This window comes from Dendrobates tinctorius, unplaced genomic scaffold (assembly GCF_039654945.1).
Source record: "Dendrobates tinctorius isolate UK_male_01 unplaced genomic scaffold, ASM3965494v1 ptg000011l, whole genome shotgun sequence".
In the NCBI taxonomy this organism is placed as follows: domain Eukaryota; kingdom Metazoa; phylum Chordata; class Amphibia; order Anura; family Dendrobatidae; genus Dendrobates; species Dendrobates tinctorius.
The window spans coordinates 46629733-46654708 of NW_027361679.1; the positions used below are offsets into that span (position 1 = coordinate 46629733).

At 50.0% G+C, this 24976-nt stretch overlaps 5 non-coding genes across 5 annotated transcripts; all 5 read right to left on the reverse strand.

Annotated features, from left to right (window-relative positions):
• Positions 1–546: 546 nt before the first annotated feature.
• TRNAA-CGC (transfer RNA alanine (anticodon CGC)) lies at positions 547–618 on the reverse strand. The gene has a single exon. It is a non-coding gene; the product is annotated as a tRNA-Ala (tRNA).
• Positions 619–13663: 13045 nt separating this feature from the next.
• TRNAA-CGC (transfer RNA alanine (anticodon CGC)) lies at positions 13664–13735 on the reverse strand. Its single transcript has one exon. It is a non-coding gene; the product is annotated as a tRNA-Ala (tRNA).
• Positions 13736–13866: 131 nt separating this feature from the next.
• Positions 13867–13938, reverse strand: TRNAA-UGC (transfer RNA alanine (anticodon UGC)). Its single transcript has one exon. It is a non-coding gene; the product is annotated as a tRNA-Ala (tRNA).
• A 922-nt stretch (positions 13939–14860) lies between these two features.
• Positions 14861–14932, reverse strand: TRNAA-CGC (transfer RNA alanine (anticodon CGC)). The gene has a single exon. It is a non-coding gene; the product is annotated as a tRNA-Ala (tRNA).
• Positions 14933–15063: 131 nt separating this feature from the next.
• Positions 15064–15135, reverse strand: TRNAA-UGC (transfer RNA alanine (anticodon UGC)). The gene has a single exon. It is a non-coding gene; the product is annotated as a tRNA-Ala (tRNA).
• Positions 15136–24976: the final 9841 nt, after the last annotated feature.

The window sequence follows — 24976 nt, forward strand, 5'->3', positions numbered from 1 at the left end:
ATCCAGCTCTAGGTTAAAGTAAAAGACGCGTGATTAAGCTCAGCACAATCCTTCTGATTGTCCCTCTGCCAGTTTTCTCACCTTCCCGCCTCCTATATCATTAGCATAAAGTCTAAAAAGCTGTGCCACCCAATGGCAAGGTGTGTTCGTGGGAGGTTTAGGTTTGATCCCAATGAAGTTGAGCTGTCTTTTTTCAGAGTGGATGGTGAATACAGGAGGCAGGGGTAGAGCAAACCTTGGCTGGTAAGTGGTGAAAAAAGTAAATATCTTTGAGAATATATAATCAAAAGTCTCCTATATTTGCGTGTACTATTGATTTTGGCCAAGTTTGTTGAATGTCCAGTTCCCATTCAAGTCATTTTACTGAGTGGGAAAAAGTGTTGCCCGTGGCTTAGGCAGTGTTAAGACCTAGCAATCGAGAAAGCCTTGTCCTGCCAAGTGACATGGCAAAGCAAACAGTTTAAGCGGCAGAGATTCCGTGCGAGTCTTGACACTTAGCTTGAGTGGTGCGCTAGCCAAAGATGTCTAGCCATATTTAAAAAAGGTTGGAGATGCTGGGTATTGAACCCAGGACCTCATACATGCGAAGCATGCGCTCTACCACTGAGCTACATCCCCAAAAGTGTACCGGAAGCCTGGAGCACTCACACGTATTTACTTCACACAGCGGCTGCAGGAAGCGAACAAGGGTGAGAAAAAGTGACCACCAAAAGGAAGTGCGTTCCTTGCACATACATGCAGGCTGACCATGCAGATGCCGGGGATTGAACCCGGGTCCTCACAAATGCAAAGAGTGCGCTCTACCACTGAGCTATATCCCCAGTTTTGAACTGTGTGAAAATACAAGTTTTTTTTTTCAAACCTAGAATAACTTGCCATTTTGGAGTCAAGAGCAGTAACTGTACTTTCAAGTAACTTTTCAGAATATGCTGCAGTGTGTGTACATGGGAAATCAGACTATTTCTGACCCTTATATGTCTTGTATTCTGCATTTTCACCGGTTCTCCCCTCTGCAAACTCTAGCTCTACATTGTCAATTGACTCCAGGCTATTGGGAGGAGACTAGCAACTCTGGGCTCTACCATATACAGCGCAGCACACAGAGAAGGTTTCCTGGCCTTCATTAGTCAACACACAGACAAACACAGCAGAAGTGTGGAGTATATGACAGACCAATAGTATTCAGTGTAGATGGTGAATCCAGCTCTAGGTTAAAGTAAAAGACGCGTGATTAAACTCAGCACAATCCTTCTGATTGTCCCTCTGCCAGTTTTCTCACCTTCCCTCCTACTATATCATTAGCATAAAGTCTAAAAAGCTGTGCAACCCAATGTCAAGGTGTGTTGGTGGGAGGTTTAGGTTTGATCCCAATGAAGTTGAGCTGTCTTTTTTCAGAGTGGATGGTGAATACAGGAGGCAGGGGTAGAGCAAACCTTGGCTGGTAAGTGGTGAAAAAAGCAAATATCTTTGAGACTATATAATCGAAAGTCTCCTATATTTGCGTGTACTATTGATTTTGGCCAAGTTTGTTGAATGTCCAGTTCCCATTCAAGTCATTTTACTGAGTTGGAAAAAGTGTTGCCCGTGGCTTAGGCAGTGTTAAGACCTTGCAATCGAGAAAGCCTTGTCCTGCCAAGTGACATGGCAAAGCAAACAGTTTAAGCGGCAGAGATTCCATGCGAGTCTTGACACTTAGCTTGAGTGGTGCGCTAGCCAAAGATGTCTAGCCATTAGTGTTGAGCATTCCGATACCGCAAGTATCGGGTACCGGCCGATATTAGCGGTATCGGAATTCCGATACTTAGTTCCGATACTTTTGTCATATCGGATTCCGGAATCGGAATCGGAATAGGAAGTTCCCATCATGCTATGAGCCTGCTTGCTTTGATTAAGCCAATGGGAATCCTCCGAAGTGTGGGCACATCCTGTTAGGCATGTAGGCATGTTAACTATTGGCATGGCTGTGATTGGCTGCCGAAATGATGTCATGATGCACTATAAAAGCCACCGCAGCCGCCATTTCTGGTCACTCTGCTGTGAATTCAGTTAGGGACAGGCTGCTGTAGAAGACTGTGAGGGACAGTTAGAAATAGCGATTCCACCAAACATCTAGTGCTTTACCCAGGCTACATAAACCACCACTGTAGCCTTCTTTGCCCTAGCAGCAGTGTTCACAGCTGTCTGCAAGGGCTGTGTGAGTGCAGCTCACGCTGTGGAGTGGGTCCTGCAGCCACGTCAGGCTGTAGGCCACCCAGTGTGATCACTGCTGCCTCATACATCTTTTATTTTTTGAGCTGCATTTTTTACATAATTTCAATCTAGTGTGCTTCCATCCGTATCCATATACGTTGGTTGCAAACACTAGTAGTAGACAGCGGAGCCTTTCTGCAGCCTTTCAGTGCTAGTGTCCACTTTGCTGCACTGTTCACGGCTGTCTGAGAGGTCTCTGACTGTGTGTGAGTGCAGCTCACGCTGAGTAGTGTGTCCTGCAGCTACGTCTGGCTGTAGGACGCTCAGCGTGCGTCAGTGCCTCACACATATTTTTATTTGAGTGCAGCTCATTTTTTCTTCTATTAGTGTGCATCCATCCGTCTCCATCTACGGTGGTTGCAAACACTATAAAGGAGTACACAGCGGAGCCTTTCTGCAGCCTGTCAGTGCCAGTGCCCACTTAGCTGCACTGTTGACGGCTGTCTGAGAGGCCTCTGACTGTGTGTGAGTGCAGCTCACGCTGAGTAGAGTGTCCTGCAGCTACGTCTGGTTGTAGGACGCTCAACGTGCGTCACTGCCTCACACATATTTGTCTTTGAGTGCAGCTCATTTTTTCTTCTCCTATTAGTGTGCATCCATCCGTATCCATCAACATTGGTTGGTTGCAAACACTATATAGGAGTAGATAGAGGAGCCTTTTTTTCTGGCTTGTGCCCTGCCGGCGCAGCCAGATTAGTATTACCCAATTTTTTTGGAGCCTCATCTTTTGCATTGTAGGTTACCTGCCTGCATTGTAATAGCTCCAAAAAGTTGGTGATACTATCAGTTTCAATTCTTTGTTCACATACTTTGAGTTTGTTTCCAACAAAGAAACCACAAAAAAAGTTCACCAAACACTACATTTTGAACTTGTGTAGGCCACATCAGCTCCTATTAAAGTCTAGTCCACACACACACACACACACACTTCATAAAATTAGTGTTTCTTGTACCTGTAACCAGCTGTTCAGGAATAAGCACACTAAGGCCCCCCTTTGTACTTTTTTGCCTATCTTAAGCAGTCTTGCAAGATGAAGAAGGCAGGGAGTAAGGCGCGTGGGCGTGGGCGTGGGCGTGGAGTTTCAGCAGGGAGAGGACGTGGGGATTCTGCAGGGAGAGGACGTGGGGATTCTACAGGTAGAGGACGTGGGGATTCTGGGCCTGCTGCAGGCACCAGTGGATCAGCATCCCCCAGTTTTAGCAGGCAACAGTCCTTTATGCGCAGCTTTGTAGGACCTCAACGTACCCCACTGCTGCGGGAGGAACAAATTGAAGCCGTTGTCGGATGGATGGCAGCTAACGCATCGACTTCAATTACTTCCGCATCCTCTCAGGGTCAGAGCACCGAAGAGCAACCATCTGTCTCTTCACCACCTGCCAAAGTGCCCAGGCAGTCAGAGAGACATGGACAGGAGCCATCACAGTCTCTACTTCTGTTCTCGGAATCTGTTGGCTTGGAAAGAGGGGGCCAGCCAAGCAGCATTCCTGAATGTGAAGAAGAGGGAGTATGCAGTGATGCGCAACTTCTTTGTCCCTCTGAATCTGAAGAGGCGAGTGGGCCAGTGCCTATGGTCAGCACACCTCAGTACGCATCAGATGATGACGAGACTCAGTTGCCACTTTCTGGTGCGTACGGTGCTGGCGAGACAACCCCGGAGAAGCAGCTGTTTGAAGAGGGGAGGGAAGATGATGAGGTCCTTGACCCATCATGGCGTGAGCAACAGGAAGGTGGTGGGAGCAGCTCGGAGGAAGAGATTCCCCTACCGGCCAAAACAGGAGGCAGAGGGAGGGGGAAGACTTGGTTGCCTGTACCCTCCACTTCGGCACCCGTTAGGAGCATTCCTCCTTCCAAAGGCAAACCGGGTGCTCACAAGAGTTGCAGTGCGTGGTCCTTTTTTGACACAGTTGCAGATGACATTTGCTTTGTCAAATGCAAGCTGTGTCATCAGAGAGTCAAAAGAGGGAGAAATGTCAGCAACCTCAATACCACAAATATGTGGAAACATGTGCGCACCAAGCACGAGTTGGAGTTGCAGAGACACCCTGAAGACGTAGGCCAACGTACAGCACCACCTACCACCTCTTCAGTTCGTGTTGGGCCCTCTTCCTCCAGCTCACACACTGCTGGTTCGGCTTCCTCACAGGATCGCCAAGGAAGAACCTCTGCCACTGTTGTCCGGAGACCCGGTCAGATTACACCCATAGCAGCACGTTCCCATCCATCACAGCCATCGGTAGCACAGGCATGGGATAAAAGGCGCCCTTACTCGGCAAACCATCCCCGAGCACAGTCTCTGAATGCTGGCATTGCCAAACTTCTGGCAGTTGAAATGCTGTCATTCAGGCTGGTGGACACTGACACCTTCCGGGACTTAATGGCATTGGCAGTCCCCCAATACAACGTGCCCAGCCGCTTTTATTTCAGCAGGCGAGCCGTCCCTGCCCTGCAGAGACATGTTGAGGGCAAAATAAAACATGCGCTACTAAACGCCGTTAGTAGCAAGGTCCACCTGACCACCGATGCGTGGACCAGTAACCATGGACAGGGACGATACCTTTCCCTCACTGCCCACTGGGTCAATGTTGTGGAGCCGGGTACGGATCTGGAGAGTGGCGCTGTACGTGTTCTTCCAACGCCACGGATTGCAGGACTCCAGTCTGTACACATAGACTCCTCCTCCTACTCAAGTTCCTCAGAAACAGCAGAGCAGGAGCCTGTTACGACCGATATGAGCACAGCCGTGGCCAAACGTCAACAGGCTGTACTCAAATTAATTTCTTTGGGGAATCGAAGCCACACAGCGCAGGAGCTCTGGAATGCTATCAAGCTGGAGAGCGATGTGTGGTTTGGGCCAGCGAATCTCCAGCCGGGCTTGGTAGTGTGTGACAATGGCCGAAATCTGGTGGCAGCTCTTGGCCTAGGCAACCTCACACACATCCCATGTCTGGCACATGTTCTTAACTTGGTCGTGCAGAGCTTTCTGAGGGACTATCCGGATCTTGCTGCACTGTTGCACAAGGTCCGCATAGAGTGCGCTCACTTGCGACGTTCCAGCACGGCAAGATCGCGCCTCGCTGCTCTGCAGCGACGATTTGGCCTTCCGGAACATTGCATCATATGTGACCTACCCACCCGGTGGAATTCAACGTTACATATGTTGGAGCGGTTGTGTGAGCAGCAGGCAGCAGTCATGGAGTACCAGCTGCATCAGGCGCAAACAAGTCGCACTGTGCGCCGTTCACACTTCAGCACCATTGAGTGGGCCTCTATGAAGGACATCTGCCTCGTTTTGCGTGCCTTCGATGAATCCACGCGGATGGCGAGTGCAGATGATGCACTAGTCAGCATGACTGTCCCCCTTATCTGCCTGCTTCAACAAACACTGCAAGCACTAAGGGATGAGGTTTCAGAAGAGGTGGAGGATGAGGAGTCCCAAATGCCATCTGCTTCTGGACAGTCTGCGCTACGTGTTTCCTCACAAAGGCCTAGGCAGGGGACACTTTGTGAGGAGGATGAGGAGGAGTCGATGGAGGAGGAAGACATCTCTCCAGAGGAGGGAGGTACACAAACCTCTACTCAGTATGTACAGCGAGGGTGGGGTGATGCAGAGCAGGCCGAGGTCACGCCTCAAACAGGGGACAGCGGTTCTTTGGCAGTTGGGAGTCTGCAGCACATGGTTGATTTCATGCTGCAGTGCCTGAGAAACGACCGCCGCATCGCCCACATTCTCGTCTCGGCTGATTATTGGGTGTACACCCTCCTAGATCCTCGCTACCGGGACAGCGTACAAAGGCTCATACCAACGTTGAACCGGGAGCGTAAAATGCGGGAGTACGAAGAGTCACTGGTGCAGTCCATAATGTTTTCCATTCCACCCGACAGCATTGTTGCTAGTGCTTTACAAAGCAGCTCTGTGCGTCGAGGCAGTGGAGGAAACTCTGCACAAAGAGGGAGCAGAGGCAGCGCCGCAGCACAAGGCAAGACCACTATGGCCCAAATGTGGCAAAGTTTTGTGTGTCCACCACAATTGTCTACACCATCAGCGACGCCTCGAGTCAGCAGGAGGCAACGCTTCCGTCAGATGGTGTCAGACTACATGTCTTGCCCTGTCGCTGTACTCCCAGATGGCTCTTCCCCCTTCAAGTTTTGGGTCTCTAAGCTGGATACATGGCCAGAGCTTAGCCAGTATGCATTGGAGGTGCTGGCTTGCCCTGCTGCCAGTGTATTATCGGAACGTGTCTTTAGTGCCGCAGGTGGTGTACTAACAGACCGTCGCACGCGACTATCTTCCGATAATGTTGACCGGCTGACTTTTCTGAAAATGAACAAGGCCTGGATCTCCAAAGACTTTGCCATTCCTCTTACAGACTAAATTAGTGGTTGGCAACTGTATCCAGGTCTGCTGGTGTGTTCATTTTTCTACCACCTGAACTATAATCCCTTTGCTTCAACACAGCCAGTTGTCGCTCAGATGTGTCGTCTGCACAGAGAAACACACTAGCTCCTGTGTTAGTGGGGTTCAGTAATGCCAGCTGATCCCCTGCTGTGTGGACGGCAAAGTCACCAGCTCCATCAACAATCAAACCACTACTGATTTTTAACCGTGCCCAACTTAGGTCTCTGGCTCCACTGTCTCTACTATTTCCCCTGACCTCCAACCCCGCCATCTACATCTCTGAAGTGGCGTCAGCACAATCTACACTTGTTCCTGTGTTCCTGTGGCTCAGTCCCATCAGTTTATCCCCTGATGTGTGTCCGGCAAGGTCTCCTGCTCTGTCCACATTCCCATAACCAGTAGTGGGAATGAGGACAGAGCTGGCGAACTTGCCGGACAAACATCAGGGGATCAACTGACGGGACTGAGCACCAGTAACACAGGAACAAGTGTAGATTGTGCTGACGCCACTTCAGAGATGTAGCTGGCGGGGTTGGAGGCCAGGGTAAATAGTAGAGACAGTGGAGCCAGAGGCCTAAGTGGAGCATGGTTAGAATCAGTAGTAGTCCACAACCTCCATAAAAACCGCTGCCCATTGGCCTCTGCATGCGGCATGCGTAATCCTGGGCTCCAACAGCTTCAGTTGGTGTTCAGAAGTGTCGTCTCCACAGAGCCAAACACATTCGTTAGAGTGTTAGTGGGGTTCAGCACTGCCAGCTGTTCCCCTGCTGTGGAGATGGCAAGTCTCCTGCTGCCTTCACCTGCCAAAATCCAGTAGGCCACAGCCTGCTCCTCGCCTAATCCTGGGCTCCAACAGCGTCAGTTGGTGTTCAGAAGTGTCGTCTCCACAGAGCCAAACACATTCGTTAGAGTGTTAGTGGGGTTCAGCACTGCCAGCTGTTCCCCTGCTGTGGAGATGGCAAGTCTCCTGCTGCCTTCACCTGCCAAAATCCAGTAGGCCCCAGCCTGCTCCTCGCCTAATCCTGGGCTCCAACAGCGTCATTTGGTGTTCAGAAGTGTCGTCTCCACAGAGCCAAACACCTTCGTTAGAGTGTTAGTGGGGTTCAGCACTGCCAGCTGTTCCCCTGCTGTGGAGATGGCAAGTCTCCTGCTGCCTTCACCTGCCAAAATCCAGTAGGCCCCAGCCTGCTCCTCGCCTAATCCTGGGCTCCAACAGCGTCAGTTGGTGTTCAGAAGTGTCGTCTCCACAGAGCCAAACACCTTCGTTAGAGTGTTAGTGGGGTTCAGCACTGCCAGCTGTTCCCCTGCTGTGGAGATGGCAAGTCTCCTGCTGCCTTCACCTGCCAAAATCCAGTAGGCCCCAGCCTGCTCCTCGCCTAATCCTGGGCTCCAACAGCGTCAGTTGGTGTTCAGAAGTGTCGTCTCCACAGAGCCAAACACCTTCGTTAGAGTGTTAGTGGGGTTCAGCACTGCCAGCTGTTCCCCTGCTGTGGAGATGGCAAGTCTCCTGCTGCCTTCACCTGCCAAAATCCAGTAGGCCCCAGCCTGCTCCTCGCCTAATCCTGGGCTCCAACAGCGTCAGTTGGTGTTCAGAAGTGTCGTCTCCACAGAGCCAAACACCTTCGTTAGAGTGTTAGTGGGGTTCAGCACTGCCAGCTGTTCCCCTGCTGTGGAGATGGCAAGTCTCCTGCTGCCTTCACCTGCCAAAATCCAGTAGGCCCCAGCCTGCTCCTCGCCTAATCCTGGGCTCCAACAGCGTCAGTTGGTGTTCAGAAGTGTCGTCTCCACAGAGCCAAACACCTTCGTTAGAGTGTTAGTGGGGTTCAGCACTGCCAGCTGTTCCCCTGCTGTGGAGATGGCAAGTCTCCTGCTGCCTTCACCTGCCAAAATCCAGTAGGCCCCAGCCTGCTCCTCGCCTAATCCTGGGCTCCAACAGCGTCAGTTGGTGTTCAGAAGTGTCGTCTCCACAGAGCCAAACACCTTCGTTAGAGTGTTAGTGGGGTTCAGCACTGCCAGCTGTTCCCCTGCTGTGGAGATGGCAAGTCTCCTGCTGCCTTCACCTGCCAAAATCCAGTAGGCCCCAGCCTGCTCCTCGCCTAATCCTGGGCTCCAACAGCGTCAGTTGGTGTTCAGAAGTGTCGTCTCCACAGAGCCAAACACCTTCGTTAGAGTGTTAGTGGGGTTCAGCACTGCCAGCTGTTCCCCTGCTGTGGAGATGGCAAGTCTCCTGCTGCCTTCACCTGCCAAAATCCAGTAGGCCCCAGCCTGCTCCTCGCCTAATCCTGGGCTCCAACAGCGTCAGTTGGTGTTCAGAAGTGTCGTCTCCACAGAGCCAAACACCTTCGTTAGAGTGTTAGTGGGGTTCAGCACTGCCAGCTGTTCCCCTGCTGTGGAGATGGCAAGTCTCCTGCTGCCTTCACCTGCCAAAATCCAGTAGGCCACAGCCTGCTCCTCGCCTAATCCTGGGCTCCAACAGCGTCAGTTGGTGTTCAGAAGTGTCGTCTCCACAGAGCCAAACACATTCGTTAGAGTGTTAGTGGGGTTCAGCACTGCCAGCTGTTCCCCTGCTGTGGAGATGGCAAGTCTCCTGCTGCCTTCACCTGCCAAAATCCAGTAGGCCCCAGCCTGCTCCTCGCCTAATCCTGGGCTCCAACAGCGTCAGTTGGTGTTCAGAAGTGTCGTCTCCACAGAGCCAAACACCTTCGTTAGAGTGTTAGTGGGGTTCAGCACTGCCAGCTGTTCCCCTGCTGTGGAGATGGCAAGTCTCCTGCTGCCTTCACCTGCCAAAATCCAGTAGGCCACAGCCTGCTCCTCGCCTAATCCTGGGCTCCAACAGCGTCAGTTGGTGTTCAGAAGTGTCGTCTCCACAGAGCCAAACACATTCGTTCAAGTGTTAGTGGGGTTCATCATTGCCAGCTGATCCCCTGCTGTGGAGATGGCAGTCTCTCCTGCTGTCTCCGCATTACAAAGACAGTAGGCCTCTGCCTACACCCTCCTATTTCCTGGGCTTCAACACAGCCAGTTGTAGTTCGGAAGTGCCGTCCACACGGAAAGAGATACTTGCTCCCGTGTCTCAGTGGGGTTCAGTAATGTCAGCTGATCCCCTGCTGTGTGGATGGCAGTCTCTTCTGCTGTCACCTCATTCAAAATACAGTAGGCCTCTGCCTATACCCTCCTATTTCCTGGGCTTCAACACAGCCAGTTGTAGTTCGGAAGTGCCGTCCACACGGAAAGAGATACTTGCTCCCGTGTCTCAGTGGGGTTCAGTAACGTCAGCTGATCCCCTGCTGTGTGGATGGCAGTCTCTCCTGCTGTAAACTCATTCAAAATACAGTAGGCCTCTGCCTACACCCTCCTATTTCCTGGGCTTCAACACAGCCAGTTGTAGTTCGGAAGTGCCGTCCACACGGAAAGAGATACTTGCTCCCGTGTCTCAGTGGGGTTCAGTAATGTCAGCTGATCCCCTGCTGTGTGGATGGCAGTCTCTCCTGCTGTCACCTCATTCAAAATACAGTAGGCCTCTGCCTACACCCTCCTATTTCCTGGGCTTCAACACAGCCAGTTGTAGTTCGGAAGTGCCGTCCACACGGAAAGAGATACTTGCTCCCGTGTCTCAGTGGGGTTCAGTAACGTCAGCTGATCCCCTGCTGTGTGGATGGCAGTCTCTCCTGCTGTCACCTCATTCAAAATACAGTAGGCCTCTGCCTACACCCTCCTATTTCCTGGGCTTCAACACAGCCAGTTGTAGTTCGGAAGTGCCGTCCACACGGAAAGAGATACTTGCTCCCGTGTCTCAGTGGGGTTCAGTAATGTCAGCTGATCCCCTGCTGTGTGGATGGCAGTCTCTCCTGCTGTCACCTCATTCAAAATACAGTAGGCCTCTGCCTACACCCTCCTATTTCCTGGGCTTCAACACAGCCAGTTGTAGTTCGGAAGTGCCGTCCACACGGAAAGAGATACTTGCTCCCGTGTCTCAGTGGGGTTCAGTAATGTCAGCTGATCCCCTGCTGTGTGGATGGCAGTCTCTCCTGCTGTCACCTCATTCAAAATACAGTAGGCCTCTGCCTACACCCTCCTATTTCCTGGGCTTCAACACAGCCAGTTGTAGTTCGGAAGTGCCGTCCACACGGAAAGAGATACTTGCTCCCGTGTCTCAGTGGGGTTCAGTAATGTCAGCTGATCCCCTGCTGTGTGGATGGCAAAGTCTCCTGCTGCCTACACAGTCGTACCACTACTGATTTTTAACCGTGCTCCAATTAGGCCTGTGGCTCCACTGTCTCTCGTATTTCCCCTGTCCTCCAACCCTGCCAGTTACAGCTCCGAAGTGGCGTCTGCACAATCCACACTTGTTCCTGTGTTACAGGTGTTCAGTCCGGTCAGTTAATCCCATGATGTGTGTCCGGCAATGTCGCCTGCTCTGTCCACATTCCCATTATGGGAATGTGGACAGAGCAGGCGACATTGCCGGACACACATCAGGGGATTAACTGACCGGACTGAACACCTGTAACACAGGAACAAGTGTGGATTGTGCAGACGCCACTTCGGAGCTGTAACTGGCGGGGTTGGAGGACAGGGGAAATACGAAAATCAGTGAAGCCACAGGCCTAAGTGGAGCTTGGTTCAAATTAGTAGTCTACAACCGATCTTAAAATTTCTTCAATGCAGCCTCAGCCTGCTCCGTGCTTGTCCCTGGGCTTCAACACAGCCAGTTGTTGCTCGGAAGTGCCGTCTTCACAGAGTAAAACACTAGCTCCTGTGTTTGTGGGGTTCAGTAACGTCAGCTGTTCCCCTGCTGTTTTGATGGCAATCTGTCCTGCTGCCTCCCAATTGACAGCACATCAGGCCTCAGCCTGCTAAGTGCTTGTCCTGGGCTCCAACATCGCCAGTTGCTGCTCATAACTGACTTTGGCACGGGTACTCCCTCCTGCCCAGCTTGGTTCCAGCCCTGCCTGCTGTTTCCGGGAAGTGTCAATGTCAGTTTGCCACCCCAAGTTGCCATGTCGTGTTGCGGTTGGGTTAGCCGAGGCTAGGGTGCCAGCAGTTTAGGTGCTTCCTATGTGGACTGCGGGTTCTGGTAAGAAAGGTTTGTTCCATAGTGCCAGTAGGACAAGCACCCCCTGTAGGACTGTGTGATTCGGTAACTGCGGCCAGCTTGCGGCATGCCAACTTTGCTTTTCAGGGGTAACTTCTGATACCCCTCCGGGTTCCAGCACCGTCAGCTGGTTCTCATCAGAGCCTTTGGCCTAGGTGCCTCCATCTCGGTATCCGAGTTCCGGCAACGTCTGCTGGTCCTTGGTAGTGCTTTGTAGCACAGGTACCTCCTGCTTAGTAACCGGGTTCCAGCACCGTCAGCTGGTCCTCGGTTGTGCCATTGGCTCTTATTCCTTCTGCTGCCCCTCCGGGTGCCAGCACTGTCAGCTGGTCCTCGCTATTTCCATTTGCTCTTGCAGCTTATGCTACCCCTCCGGGTTCCAGCACCGTCAGCTGGTTCTCGTCAGAGCCTTTGGCCTAGGTGCCTCCATCTCGGTATCCGAGTTCCGGCAACGTCTGCTGGTCCTTGGTAGTGCTTTGTAGCACAGGTACCTCCTGCTTAGTAACCGGGTTCCAGCACCGTCAGCTGGTCCTCGGTTGTGCCATTGGCTCTTATTCCTTCTGCTGCCCCTCCGGGTGCCAGCACTGTCAGCTGGTCCTCGCTATTTCCATTTGCTCTTGCAGCTTATGCTACCCCTCCGGGTTCCAGCACCGTCAGCTGGTTCTCGTCAGAGCCTTTGGCCTAGGTGCCTCCATCTCGGTATCCGAGTTCCGGCAACATCTGCTGGTCCTTGGTAGTGCTTTGTAGCACAGGTACCTCCTGCTTAGTAACCGGGTTCCAGCACCGTCAGCTGGTCCTCGGTAGTGCCATTGGCTCTTGTTCCTTCTGCTGCCCCTCCGGGTGCCAGTACCGTCAGCTGGTTCAAGAGGACAAAGAACAGGAAGACAACCACCAAGATGCAGAACAACAAGAGAGAGAAGACAAAGAAGCATAAAAAAAACAAAGCAGAAGAACATTAAGCATAAGACTAATACTCTGAGCAAATGATATTATCTTATTTATAAGCAGAAGAAGACTAAGCAGTGTATGGGGGTGAGTCCGTTCCTCCTCGTGGTGCCCCTGGAAAAGGCCTGCTGCTGCAGGCCAAACTGAACGCGGACAAATCCTGTTGTAAATCTTTTGTGACAGGCAGAACGGAAGGTGTAAACTTCTAAATTTTCTAGATAACAACTACAGGAATGCCTGACACAAACAAGAATATGATGAAGAAGAATAGGAAGAAGATGAAGAAGCTGAATATGTAGAATAATAATTGTTGAATAAGAAGAATATGAAGAATGTAAGAAAAGGAAGAAGAAGAAGAAGAAGAAGAAGAAGAAGAAGAAGAAGAAGAAGAATGTAAAAAAAGGAAGTAGAAGAAGAAGAAGAAGAATGTAAAAAAAGGAATAAGAAGAAGAATGTAAAAAAAGGAAGTAGAAGAAGAAGAAGAAGAATGTAAAAAAAGGAAGTAGAAGAAGAAGAAGAAGAATGTAAAAAAAGGAAGTAGAAGAAGAAGAAGAAGAATGTAAAAAAAGGAAGTAGAAGAAGAAGAAGAAGAATGTAAAAAAAGGAAGTAGAAGAAGAAGAAGAATGTAAAAAAAGGAAGTAGAAGAAGAAGAAGAAGAAAGAAGAAAGAAGAAGAAGACATACATGTCTGGCAAAATATAAATGAGGCTAACATAGTCAATATCTTTGTAACTATTAACATCTTTAAAAAAAAAGATTAATTCCTGCTATTCCATTTGATTGGGCTAAACCTCTATGGCTTTAATGTCTCCTCCACCTCCCACAATACATTCTACATTATTCTTAGTTGTTTTTCTTCATGTAGAATTAACCTACAAGGAAAGAAAGGGTTTTTTTTAATTCCGATATTTTGGCCCCATTGACTTGCATTGGTTCCCGGTATCGCTCAACTCTACTAGCCATATTTGAAAAAGGTTGGAGATGCTGGGGATTGAACCCAGGACCTCATACATGCGAAGCATGCGCTCTACCACTGAGCTACATCCCCACAAGTGTACAGGGAGCCTGGAGCACTCACACGTATGTACTTCACACAGCGGCTGCAGGAAGCGAACAAGGGTGAGAAAAAGTGACCACCAAAAGGAAGTGCGTTCCTTGCACATACATGCAGGCTGACCATGGAGATGCCGGGGATTGAACCCGGGGCCTCACACATGCAAAGCGTGCGCTCTACCACTGAGCTACATCCCCAGTTACCAACTGTGTGAAAATGCAAGTTTTTTTTTCAAACCTAGAATAACTTGCCATTTTGGAGTCGAGAGTAGTAACTGTACTTTCAAGTAACTTTTCAGAATACGCTGCAGTGTGTGTACATGGGAAATCAAACTATTTCTGACCCTTATATGTCTTGTATTCTGCATTTTCACCGGTTCTCCCCTCTGCAAACTCTAGCTCTACATTGCCAATTGACTCCAGGCTTTTGGGAGGAGATTAGCAACTCTGGGCTCTACCATATACAGCGCAGCACACAGAGAAGGTTTCCTGGCCTTCATTAGTCAACACACAGACAAACACAGCAGAAGTGTGGAGTATATGACAGAGCAATAGTAATCAGTGTAGATGGTGAATCCAGCTCTAGGTTAAAGTAAAAGATGCGTGATTAAGCTCAGCACAATCCTTCTGATTGTCCCTCTGCCAGTTTTCTCACCTTCCCGCCTCCTATATCATTAGCATAAAGTCTAAAAAGCTGTGCAACCCAATGTCAAGGTGTGTTGGTGGGAGGTTTAGGTTTGATCCCAATGAAGTTGAGCTGTCTTTTTTCAGAGTGGATGGTGAATACAGGAGGCAGGGGTAGAGCAAACCTTGGCTGGTAAGTGGTGAAAAAAGCAAATATCTTTGAGACTATATAATCTAAAGTCTCCTATATTTGCTTGTACTATTGATTTTGGCCAAGTTTGTTGAATGTCCAGTTCCCATTCAAGTCATTTTACTGAGTGGGAAAAAGTGTTGCCCATGGCTTAGGCAGTGTTAAGACCTTGCAATCGAGAAAGCCTTGTCCTGCCAAGTGACATGGCAAAGCAAACAGTTTAAGCGGCAGAGATTCCATGCGAGTCTTGACACTTAGCTTGAGTGGTGCGCTAGCCAAAGATGTCTAGCCATATTTGAAAAAGGTTGGAGATGCTGGGGATTGAACCCAGGACCTCATACATGCGAAGCATGCACGCTACCACTGAGCTACATCCCCAAAAGTGTACTTGGAGCCTGGAGCACTCACACGTATTTACTTCACACAGCGGCTGCAGGAAGCGAACAAGGGTGAGAAAAAGTGACCACCAAAAGGAAGTGCGTTCCTTGCACATACATGCAGGCTGGCCATGGAGATGCCAGGGATTGAACCCAGGGCCTCACACATGCAAAGCGTGCGCTCTACCACTGAGATACATCCCCAGTTACGAACTGTGTGAAAATGCAAGTTTTTTTTTTTCAAACCTAGAATAATTTGCCATTTTGGAGTCGAGAGTAGTAACTGTACTTTCAAGTAACTTTTCAGAATACGCTGCAGTGTGTGTACATGGGAAATCAAACTATTTCTGACCCTTATATGTTTTGTATTCTGCATTTTCACCGGTTCTCCCCTTTGCAAACTCTAGCTCTACATTGTCAATTGACTCAAGGCTTTTGGGAGGAGACTAGCAACTCTGGGCTCTACCATATACAGCGCAGCACACAGAGAATGTTTCCTGGCCTTCATTAGTCAACACACAGACAAACGCAGCAGAAGTGTGGAGTATATGACAGAGCAATAGTAATCAGTATAGATGGTGAATCCAGCTCTAGGTTAAAGTAAAAGACGCGTGATTAAGCTCAGCACAATCGTTCTGATTGTCCCTCTGCCAGTTTTCTCACCTTCCCGCCTCCTATATCATTAGCATAAAGTCTAAAAAGCTGTGCAACCCAATGTCAAGGTGTGTTGGTGGGAGGTTTAGGTTTGATCCCAATGAAGTTGAGCTGTCTTTTTTCAGAGTGGATGGTGAATACAGGAGGCAGGGGTAGGGCAAACCTTGGCTGGTAAGTGGTGAAAAAAGCAAATATCTTTGAGACTATATAATCGAAAGTCTCCTTTATTTGCATGTACTATTGATTTTGGCCAAGTTTGTTGAATGTCCAGTTCCCATTCAAGTCATTTTACTGAGTGGGAAAAAGTGTTGCCCGTGGCTTAGGCAGTGTTAAGACCTTGCAATCGAGAAAGCCTTGTCCTGCCAAGTGACATGGCAAAGCAAACAGTTTAAGCGGCAGAGATTCCTTGCGAGTCTTGACACTTAGCTTGAGTGGAGCACTAGCCAAAGATATCTAGCCATATTTGAAAAAGGTTGGAGATGCTGGGGATTGAACTCAGGACCTCATACATATGAGCTACATACCCAAAAGTGTACCGGAAGACTGGAGCACTCACACGTATTTACTTCACACAGCGGCTGCAGGAAGCGAACAAGGGTGAGAAAAAGTGACCACCAAAAGCAAGTGCGTTCCTTTCACATACATGCAGGCTGGCCATGGAGATGCCTCACAGATGCAAAGCGTGCGCTCTACCACTGAGCTACATCCCCAGTTATGAATTGTGTGAAAATGCACGTTTTTTTTTTCAAACCTAGAATAACTTGCCATTGTGGAGTCGAGAGTAGTAACTGTACTTTCAAGTAACTTTTCAGAATACGCTGCAGTGTGTGTACATGGGAAATCAGACTATTTCTGACCCTTATATGTCTTGTATTCTGCATTTTCCCCGGTTCTCCCCTCTGCAAACTCTAGCTCTACATTGTCAATTGACTCCAGGCTTTTGGGAGGAGACTAGCAACTCTGGGCTCTACCATATACAGCGCAGCACACAGAGAAGGTTTCCTGGCCTTCATTAGTCAACACACAGACAAACGCAGCAGAAGTGTGGAGTATATGACAGAGCAATAGTAATCAGTGTAGATGGTGAATCCAGCTCTAGGTTAAAGTAAAAGACGCGTGATTAAGCTCAACACAATTAGAGTTGAGCGAAACGGGTCGAAAAAATTCAAAAGTCGCCGACTTTTGGCAAAGTCGGGTTTCATGAAACGAAACCCGACCCTAGGATAAGGTCGGCCACGAGGTCGGCGACTTACGCGCCAAAGTCGCGTTTCAAAAGTTTGTTTTGCGCTCTTTTTCAGCCAATCAGGATCCACGGACACTGTGGGCAACGTGATGACATAGGCACGGGTCACCACCATCTTTCAGAAGGGCATGCAAGTGATTGGCTTGCTTTGGTGGGCGTCACAGGGGGTATAAAATGGCGTGCACGCCGACCGCCATCTTACTTCTGCCGATCTTAGTATAGGGAGAGGTTGCTGCTGATTCTGTAGGGAGAGCGTTAGGCAGGGAAGAAGACAAAAAAACTGCTTCTGCTGCTAGCGATTTGGCCTGCACAACACACAAGTCACTGTGTGTGCAGTGCAAGGGGAGGCTATATTGTGGTGTATCAGTGGTGTTGGTTGTTGGGCTGCCTTTTAAGGCTTCCTGACACGCTGGCATTGCTGTTTACCCACTGCTCCGCAAACTGCTTTTTTAAAAGCAATCCAATCTCCCTTATCCTCTCGTCACTTTGGTCACAGGCAGCTGTGCCATCGAGCGTGTCACATAGCGCTCAGATATCAGTGGGCCGCACACAATCCACAAGTGTCCAGTGTCCAAAAGTGTACGCAGAGATTCAAAATCTCCATTATCCTCTTGTCACTTTGGTCACAGGCAGCTGTGCCATCGAGCGTGTCACATAGCGCTCAGATATCAGTGGGCCGCACACAATCCACAAGTGTCCAGTGTCCAAAAGTGTACGCAGAGATTCAAAATCTCTATTATCCTCTCTTCACTTTGGTCACAGGCAGCTGTGCCATCGAGCGTGTCACATAGCGCTCAGATATCAGTGGGCCGCACACAATCCACAAGTGTCCAGTGTCCAAAAGTGTACGCAGAGATTCAAAATCTCCATTATCCTCTCGTCACTTTGGTCACAGGCAGCTGTGCCATCGAGCGTGTCACATAGCGCTCAGATATCAGTGGGCCGCACACAATCCACAAGTGTCCAGTGTCCAAAAGTGTACGCAGAGATTCAAAATCTCCATTATCCTCTCGTCACTTTGGTCACAGGCAGCTGTGCCATCGAGTGTGTCACATAGCGCTCAAATATCAGTGGGCCGCACACAATCCACAAGTGTCCAGTGTCCAAAAGTGTACGCAGAGATTCAAAATCTCCATTATCCTCTCGTCACTTTGGTCACAGGCAGCTGTGCCATCGAGCGTGTCACATAGCGCTCAGATATCAGTGGGACGCACACAATCCACAAGTGTCCAGTGTCCAAAAGTGTACGCAGAGATTCAAAATCTCCATTATCCTCTCGTCACTTTGGTCACAGGCAGCTGTGCCATCGAGTGTGTCACATAGCGCTCAGATATCAGTGGGCCACACACAATCCACAAGTGTCCAGTGTCCAAAAGTGTACGCAGAGATTCAAAATCTCCATTATCCTCTCGTCACTTTGGTCACAGGCAGCTGTGCCATCGAGCGTGTCACATAGCGCTCAGATATCAGTGGGCCGCACACAATCCACAAGTGTCCAGTGTCCAAAAGTGTACGCAGAGATTCAAAATCTCCATTATCCTCTCATCACTTTGGTCACAGGCAGCTGTGCCATCGAGCGTGTCACATAGCGCTCAGATATCAGTGGGCCGCACATAATCCACAAGTGTCCAGTGTCCAAAAGTGTACGCAGAGATTCAAAATCTCCATTATCCTCTCGTCACTTTGGTCACAGGCAGCTGTGCCATCGAGCGTGTCACATAGCGCTCAGATATCAGTGGGCCGCACACAATCCACAAGTGTCCAGTGTCCAAAAGTGTACGCAGAGATTCAAAATCTCCATTATCCTCTCGTCACTTTGGTCACAGGCAGCTGTGCCATCGAGTGTGTCACATAGCACTCAAATATCAGTGGGCCGCACACAATCCACAAGTGTCCAGTGTCCAAAAGTGTACGCAGAGATTCAAAATCTCCATTATCCTCTCGTCACTTTGGTCACAGGCAGCTGTGCCATCGAGCGTGTCACATAGCGCTCAGATATCAGTGGGCCGCACACAATCCACAAGTGTCCAGTGTCCAAAAGTGTACGCAGAGATTCAAAATCTCCATTATCCTCTCGTCACTTTGGTCACAGGCAGCTGTGCCATCGAGCGTGTCACATAGCGCTCAGATATCAGTGGGCCGCACACAATCCACAAGTGTCCACTGTCCACAAGTGTACGCAGAGATTCAAAATCTCCATTATCCTCTCGTCACTTTGGTCACAGGCAGCTGTGCCATCGAGCGTGTCACATAGCACTCAGATATCAGTGGGCCGCACACAATCCACAAGTGTCCAGTGTCCAAAAGTGTACGCAGAGATTCAAAATCTCCATTATTCTCTCGTCACTTTGGTCACAGGCAGCTGTGCCATCGAGCGTGTCACATAGCGCTCAGATATCAGTGGGCCGCACACAATCCACAAGTGTCCAGTGTCCAAAAGTGTACGCAGAGATTCAAAATCTCCATTATCCTCTCGTCACTTTGGTCACAGGCAGCTGTGCCATCGAGTGTGTCACATAGTGCTCAAATATCAGTGGGCCGCACACAATCCACAAGTGTCCAGTGTCCAAAAGTGTACGCAGAGATTCAAAATCTCCATTATTCTCTCGTCACTTTGGTCACAGGCAGCTGTGCCATCGAGCGTGTCACATAGCGCTCAGATATCAGTGGGCCGCACACAATCCACAAGTGTCCAGTGTCCAAAAGTGTACGCAGAGATTCAAAATCTCCATTATCCTCTCGTCACTTTGGTCACAGGCAGCTGTGCCATCGAGCGTGTCACATAGCGCTCAGATATCAGTGGGCCGTACACAATCCACAAGTGTCCAGTGTCCAAAAGTGTACGCAGAGATTCAAAATCTCCATTATCCTCTCGTCACTTTGGTCACAGGCAGCTGTGCCATCGAGCGTGTCACATAGCGCTCAGATATCAGTGGGCCGCACACAATCCACAAGTGTCTAGTGTCCAAAAGTGTACGCAGAGATTCAAAATCTCCATTATCCTCTCGTCACTTTGGTCACAGGCAGCTGTGCCATCGAGCGTGTCACATAGCGCTCAGATATCAGTGGGCCGCACACAATCCACAAGTGTCCAGTGTCCAAAAGTGTACGCAGAGATTCAAAATCTCCATTATCCTCTCGTCACTTTGGTCACAGGCAGCTTTGCCATCGAGCGTGTCACATAGCGCTCAGATATCAGTGGGCCGCACACAATCCACAAGTGTCCACTGTCCACAAGTGTACGCAGAGATTCAAAATCTCCATTATCCTCTCGTCACTTTGGTCACAGGCAGCTGTGCCATCGAGCGTGTCACATAGCGCTCAGATATCATTGGGCCGCACACAATCCACAAGTGTCCACTGTCCACAAGTGTACGCAGAGATTCAAAATCTCCATTATCCTCTCGTCACTTTGGTCACAGGCAGCTGTGCCATCGAGCGTGTCACATAGCGCTCAGATATCAGTGGGCCGCACACAATCCACAAGTGTCCAGTGTCCAAAAGTGTACGCAGAGATTCAAAATCTCCATTATCCTCTCGTCACTTTGGTCACAGGCAGCTGTGCCATCGAGCGTGTCACATAGCGCTCAGATATCAGTGGGCCGCACACAATCCACAAGTGTCCAGTGTCCAAAAGTGTACGCAGAGATTCAAAATCTCCATTATCCTCTCGTCACTTTGGTCACAGGCAGCTGTGCCATCGAGCGTGTCACATAGCGCTCACGTATCAGTGGGCCGCACACAATTCACAAGTGTCCACTGTCCACAAGTGTACGCAGAGATTCAAAATCTCCATTATCCTCTCGTCACTTTGGTCACAGGCAGCTGTGCCATCGAGCGTGTCACATAGCGCTCAGATATCAGTGGGCCGCACACAATCCACAAGTGTCCACTGTCCACAAGTGTGTGCAGAAATTCTAAAACTCCCCTGTCCTATAGACACCTTGTACCTTGTTTTACATTACTATATAGTTTGTTGGATTTTGTCTACATTTCTAGCAAAAATGAGGAAGGCTGGTGGAAGAGGCCATGGAATTGGGCGGGGGTTGGCAGCTGGTAATGATGGTGTTGGTGGTGGATCTGATGGTAGTGGCAAGAGCAAAATAGGACCGAATGCAGGAGGTGCTGACCCTGCGTCATCGTCTGGCTACATAAGGACTCGAACGCTTAGTTTTCTAGGAGTTGACAAACCGCTTTTAAAGGCAGAGCATCAGGAAAAAGTTTTGTCTTACATTGCTGACTCAGCCTCCAGCTCTATTGCCTTCTCTTCTTCAGTTGTAAAAAGTAAAAGCACTGAGTCGTCATTGGAGGCTCATGTTCATGAACCACACCTTTCCTTGTGTCCTTCACCCCAACCAAGATTGAAGGATGACACAGGCCATACTACTGATTACTCCATGGAGCTGTTTTCACATACCATGCCTGGATTATCAAGTCAAATGGTGAATTACCCAGGCCAAGATGAATCTGACATGGAGTGCACTGATGCACAGCCACTGATGGATGATTCTGCTGGTACGTTCACTCAGAGCACTACATTGTCCTCGCAGTGTACAGAGCCAGATTTTGACCCTGATGAGACTCAGGTGCCCCTTCCCGCACACTATACCACCATACACGGTGACACAGAGAAAGGTGCACATGACATAGAAGAGGAGGTGATGGATGACCCAGTTGTTGACCCAGATTGGCATCCATTGGGGGAAGAGGGTGCTGCTTCCAATAGCTCAGATGAGGAGCATCCACAGCAGACATCGACATCGCAACAGCTGTTATCTGGCAGGCCCGGAGCACTCCAAAGACAGGTTCCAAACATCAAAAGAGTTGCTGGACAGCTTGTCCAGAGGGTCAAAAGATCACAGCGTGCTAGGCCGCAAAATGTCTGCCAAAGTAGGAAGAGTGCAGTGTGGCAGTTTTTTGAACAAAATCCTCATGATCAGGCCAAGGTTATCTGTAAGAAGTGCGCAAAGACCTTTAGCCGAGGGAAAAATCTGAAAAATTTCAATACCAGTTGCATGCTTAGACATTTAACCAGCATGCACTTGCAAGTGTGGACACAACACCAAACCTCAAGTGCCACATGTGCAACTGATCACAACGAAGGTAGTCAGCAATGCTACATTGTTTCCCCCACTGTAAGCCCACCGGTTAGCACAGCAGCAAATGTTGAGGTGTCGTTGCAAGGCCACAGCAGTCAGGGAATCCCACTGTTATATCAACGAAAGACTGATTCTAGGCCATCAGAAAGAACAACAACTCCATCACCATCATCAACCCTCTCTCAGTCCGCCCTGTCCACCGCTACTTCCACCATATGCAGCTCTCAAGTCCAGCTCACCCTCCCAGACACTATGAGTAGGTCAAGAAAGTACTCAGTCTCTCATCTGCGTACACTGGGTTTGAACGCCCACATTGCCAAACTAATCTCGTTTGAGATGATGCCCTTTCGGTTGGTGGAAAGCACAGCTTTCCGCGAACTCATGGCCTATGCAGTACCACGCTATGACCTACCCAGTCGCCACTTCTTCTCTCGCAAAGCCATCCCAGCCCTCCACCATCATGTGAAAGACCGCATTGTCCATGCACTCAAGCAGTCAGTGAGCGGAAAGGTGCACCTCACAACTGATGCATGGTCCAGTCGGCATGGCCAGGGCCGTTACGTGTCCATCACTGCGCACTGGGTTAATGTGGTGGATGCAGGGTCCACAGGGGACAGCGGTGGTGGGACAGTGCTGCCTTGCCCACGGTATAGGAAACAGTTGGCTGTAGGCGTTCGACCCTCCTCCTCCTCCTCCTCCAGAAGCGACAGCTCGTCCACAGAGCGCAGTCGTACGAGCACTCCATCTGCAGCTGCCACTGTTGCACACGATGTGTCCCCCTATCGAGCAGCTAGTGGAAAGCGTCAGCAGGCTGTGTTGCAGATGATGTGTTTGGGCGACAGACACACCGCCGAGGTGCTGGCCGAGTACTTGAAGCGACAAACTGAGTCATGGCTGGGCAGTGTACATCTTGAGGCAGGCAAGGTAGTTAGTGATAACGGCCGTAATTTTGTGGCAGCCATAGCCCTTTCAAAACTCAGCCACATACCTTGCTTGGCTCACACCTTGAACCTGGTGGTGCAGTGCTTCCTCAAAAATTATCCGGAGTTAACAGCCCTGCTCCAGAAGGTGCGAAGACTGTGCGCGCACATCCGCCGGTCGCCTGTACACTCCGTTCGTATGCAGAAGCTGCAGCGATTGCTCCACCTTCCCAACCACCGCCTCATTATCGACATTGCAACAAGGTGGAACTCCACCCTGCACATGGTGGAGCGGCTGTGCGAGCAGAGGCAGGCCATAATGCATTTGTGGGAGGATACACGGCCAGGCACTTTGAGAGCAGACATGGAGTTGACAGGCGTGCAGTGGTCGAAGCTGAAAGACCTTTGTAAAGTCCTTCATTGTTTTGAGGAATGCACACGGCTGGTAAGCGCAGACGACGCCATCCTAAGCATGAGCATCCCACTTATGCGTCTGCTCATGCAAACTTTGACGCACCTTAAGGAGCAAGCGTCTGCAGCCAATGTTGATGAGGAGGAAGAGGAGGAGGGAATCCTTGATGACATTCAGCCATTGTCTGCTCAGGGACCGCTCCTGGACGAGGTGGAGGAAGAAGAGGAGGAGGATGATGGGGATGATTACTTAGGGGAGGAGGATGCATCTCGTGGGGCAAGTGAAAATGTTGGCGTGGCAAGGTCTGGTACAGGGTTTGTGCGTGACTGGAGGGATGTGGATTTGCCAGAAAGTGCTCCTCCACCCAGCACTCGCAGTGCATCATTGACACCGGGAACATTGGCCCACATGTCAGATTATGCCTTGCGGATCCTAAAAAGGGACCCCCGCATTGCCAAAATGATGAACGATGACGACTACTGGTTGGCCAGCATCCTGGATCCACGCTATAAAGGCAAATTACAAAACATCATGCCACAGGAGAACCTTGACCTAATATTGGCTAAGAAACAAGCAACTCTGGTAAATCGGTTGCTTGAGGCATTCCCAGCACACAGCAGCGGTGATGGTTCTCACACGAGCCGTACGGGCCGGGGGCAGCTTGGCAGAGGTGTTCGTGGTGCACACAGCAGAAGTGGCGTTGGAGACAGGGGTTTCATGACAATGTTGTGGACTGATTTTTCAAATACCGCTCACACAACTGGTAATACTGCATCGATGGAAAGTGACAGGAGACAGCAGTTGTCAACTATGGTTACAAACTACTTTTCCTCCCATATCGATGTTCTCCCACACAGGTCATTCCCCTTTGACTATTGGGCCGCTAAACTGGACACCTGGCCTGAATTGGCCCAATATGCCTTACAGGAGCTCGCTTGCCCAGCTGCAAGTGTGCTATCGGAAAGAGTCTTCAGTGCAGCTGGATCAATCCTGACAGAAAAAAGGACCCGTCTGTCAACCCAAAATGTGGATGATCTAACCTTCATTAAAATGAACCATGCATGGGTTTCCAAGGATTTTGTCCCACCTTCCCCTGATGACACATAGGGTGACAGAAAAATGGCTTGCTTTGGTCCACCTCTTCCTGGTACTTCACCTATTTCGCCTTTTGCATCAGTTGAATGTCCAACATCAACATATGCCACTTTCTAAAACTCCCTAACTGTGCTGCCTCCCCCCCCATGGCCGGGGTCACCACCTAGCGCACGACACCGTGTGAGTGCCGTTGCCCTGGACAGGTGGGTAGGCCGACTCTTGGGCGCGGGCACTGGCACAGGGTCCCTCATAGTGCAATCAAGTGTCTCTGACGGTGGTGGTGCACACCCGCCGTCAGACACACCGCTGTACTGAGGGGCCCAATGCCAGTACCGACGCCCACGAGTGGGCCCCCCTTGCTTGGCCAGGGCCCCAGCATTTGCAATCTTTACCTCTCCCTGCTCCTCCGCTGTGTAATCTGGGCCGTTAAATCCATACTGTGCCTGACACCGTCTGAGCCTGCCTCCTGAGACATATATTTTGAATGTGTACGCTATCCATACATGTTATCCAGGGATACGGTACCCTTTCTAACCTTTGTGCAATCACGTGCAATCCATACTGGGCCTAACACCGTCTGAGCCTGCCTCATGCTGTATAGACATATATTTTGAATGTGTAC